General features: G+C 46.7%; 1 long non-coding RNA gene across 1 annotated transcript; it reads right to left on the reverse strand.

Annotated features, from left to right (window-relative positions):
• Positions 1-1,226: 1,226 nt before the first annotated feature.
• Positions 1,227-2,986, reverse strand: LOC146036776 (uncharacterized). The gene is made up of 3 exons (XR_014460957.1): positions 2,942-2,986; positions 1,753-1,833; positions 1,227-1,371 (listed from the first exon to the last, which is right to left on the reverse strand). It is a non-coding gene; the product is annotated as an uncharacterized LOC146036776 (long non-coding RNA).
• Positions 2,987-3,450: the final 464 nt, after the last annotated feature.

Below are 3,450 nucleotides of genomic sequence, written 5' to 3' on the forward strand. Positions count from 1 at the left end.
ACAATACTACAGTAGTGAACATACAGTAAACCCTTTTATGTACAGCATACTGTAAATTAAAAATAAAAAATTACAGCCGTTGGAAGGTCACCGTAAAAGCATGGTCCACGAGCTGGTGCATGATGGCTTCTATGTTGGCCATGGTGCGATGGAAGTTTTCTGTTGGGGAATAAAAAGGATACTGTAGTATTACTGTACGATACAGTAAGCAAAAAAATACTGTACTTTAAGAAACATACAGTACAGTACTGTACTGTAACTACAGTACAGTATAGAAACATACTGTAGGGGAAAAAGGGACCTTTTCATTTCCCTACTATCCAATTACAGTACACATGGAGTTGGATATACTGTACTGTAAACCCGAAGCGTGGCGAGCACACGCGGATTCGTTAAAAAGTACAGTATTCCACGCTCTATCGTGGGGCGCCACGCTTCGGGCTTGGCCAGGTTTACAGTACAGTACATATATTCAACTCCGTGCGTAGTTCGATAGTAGGGAAATGAACAGGTCCCTTTTTTCCGATAAAATTCTACGTACTGTATGTTAAAATGGACTCAGTCCATTTTAACATTGCATCCTATGTAAAAATAGGGACGATCGCGTTGGTTGCATCACATGCGATTTTTTCGGATGTGATGTGATCGACGAGATTATCGTGTCTGCCTAAATTTAAGGTCACTAAAATCTAGAGGTCACAAAAATCAGCATTCCAGTTACTACTGTACCTACAGTACAGTGCAATATGATTTACCTCTGGATACTGGGTCCTCGGGGAGAGGATGGCTGTTTGCCACAGATCTGCAGACAAACCGAATCATCCTATGGAAAAGTGGCCAGAGAAGCCGCAGCCTCTCACGGTTGTCTGTGAAAATGCAAAGTACAGTACAGTGAAAAACTGTAGGTTTGTTTGCAGAGGTCACGCTGCGCAGAGCCAAGGACGCCGCCCCCGCCCCCCGCAGGACGCCGGACATCCCTCCCGACGCCCACCGCTCACCGCCACAGCCCGCCCGCCCCCCCCGACAGGCTCCCCGGCCGCACCGCAATGTACAGTACAGTAAGTACAGTAGATATGCGGGGCGGCCGGGGAGTTTTTTTTTTTTTTTAATGGGGAGCGAATCATGGGATTGAAAAAATGCCCCGGGATTGGCCACCCTAGTCGCCATGCTGGGAGGAGAGGGGAAGTCGTATGGACAGTATAATCCATGTACAGTAGCCCCTTTTTCAGTGACTCCATGCTGTCTCTGTCCCAGATGAAATCAGAGTAATGTACAGTACTGTACAGTACTTACCAGCTGCCACTGGCCTGGGGTGGGATGGTTCGGTTGGTCTGCGGGGGCGGGGGCGGAGGGTCATGTGTATGGGTGGGACTGCAGAAAAGAACAGAAAAAGAGGTTAGTTTGCAACATATTGTAATTTACTGTACAGTGTTATGGTCACCAAAATCTATTTTGGCTGAGGCATCCAGATGTGCCACATGGTTGGACCCCAGATACAGTACAGTAGGTACCGTATAAGGTACACACAATGACATGGACCCTTTTTCCCATACAATTCTACTGTATGTTGAATCGTATGGAAAATCGCATCGCATACAGTACAATTTGGGCGCATGTGATGCGATAATCACATTGAATCGGATTGTACTGTATGCCTTAAATTAAGGCATACAGTACAATCGTACAATAATATCGGGCGTGCAGATACAGCATTACACCAGTACTGTACAGTACCTACAATACTGTACTTACCGACCGCGCTTGGACTAGGCTCCGGCAGGGTGGCGGCGAGGGTGGCCCTCTCCTCGAGGTGGGGGGGGAAGCTTTCAGATGCTGCAAATGTACAAAAAAGACGAAATAAAGACACTGTACAGTATAATCTCAAGCAGGGGTGTTTTTCAACAGGCTCCAGCAGGAACTGATGCCCTTATTCTGCCTCCTACAGTAGATGGACAAACCCATGTGCACTGCAGGGGAGGCAGTGCAAAATGACACACCCAAATCTAACTGCACAAGTACTGTATAGTAACACTGCCTCACTAGGGGCCAGATTCTATAAGCTTTAAAAGTAATAAGTTTCACAGTGATAAACAGCCAGCCAATCAGCTCCTACCTGCCATGTCACAGACTGTGTTTGAAAAATAACAGGCAGGAGCTGATTGGCTGGCTGTTTATCACTGTGAAACTTATCTCTTTTGAAGCTTATAGAATCTGGCCCCTGATGAGCACATGGGTTTGTCCATCTACAGTAAGAAGGATTTTGCCAGAGAGTGAAGCAGGTGTTACACAGTACACATGTCGGTCCCACAGATACTGTACTGTACTATACAGTATTTTCCGTTGCACAAGGTGGACCCACAGTTACAGTACTGTGCAGTACAGTATATGGCACACATGTGGGCACCACAAGTACTGTACTGTACTTTGCTGTACAGCAGGGGCGGACAAACCGGTCCTCAAGATCTACCAACGGTCCAGGTTTTCCATATCACCAAGCTGGAGCACAGCTGCAGTCATTACTACAGTACAGTAACTGTCACATTTTCAAACCTGCTGCATTCATTCCTACTATACAGATCCACGGGTTGCCTGAAAAACATGAACTGTTGGTACTGTAGATCTTGAGGAAAGGTTTGGCCACCCCTGCTGTACAGTATGTACAGTACTGTACAGTATTAGAGGGTTCACATGGTGGGCCCACAGATGTGATTAAGTACACATGTTGGGCCCACAATTACTGTAATATCCGGTACATGCGGTGTGCTGTTGTACAGTACAATACTGTACTTACCATCTGCACTGGGCAACTCCTGCTCCTCCTCCTCCTCACTGGTATCAATCACCAGGCGTCCTGTGTGTAAAAGATGGAGTACGTATCAAGTATCGTCATACAGTATACAGTTAAATAATAGTAGAAAATAGTGACCATAACAATGATTACCACTATCAGAGCTGTCTGGGCTCAGAGACTCCTCCTCCAGCTGGGTGGGGGCAGAGGTGGCCCTCTCCTCCTGGGTGGCGGCAGGGAGGCTTTCTGGAGCTGCAAATGTCAAAAAAAAAAAGGACAAAATAAAGAGGCTGTATCGTGCAAGCAGGGGTATTTTTGAACAGGCTCCAGCAGGAACTGATGCCCTTACTCTGCTTCACTCTCTGACAAAATCCTCCCCACAGTAGATGGACAAACCCATGTGCACAGCAGGCGAGGCAGTGCAAAATGACACACCCAAATCTACTGTACAGTACATACTGTAATTCTCTCTGCGCAAGTCCAGTAACACCTGCCTCACCTGCAGTGCACATGGGTTTGTCCATCCAAGAAGGATTTTGTCAGAGAGTGAAGAAGAACAAGGGCCTCAGTACATGCTGGAGCCTGTTCAAAAATACTTTTCCGGTACAGATGGTGAGAGCCCTGGTGTTATACTGTACAATACTTACCAACCGCGCTCAGAG

The sequence above is a fragment of the Crinia signifera genome, chromosome 9 (assembly GCF_055691185.1).
Source record: "Crinia signifera chromosome 9, ASM5569118v1, whole genome shotgun sequence".
NCBI classification, from domain to species: domain Eukaryota; kingdom Metazoa; phylum Chordata; class Amphibia; order Anura; family Myobatrachidae; genus Crinia; species Crinia signifera.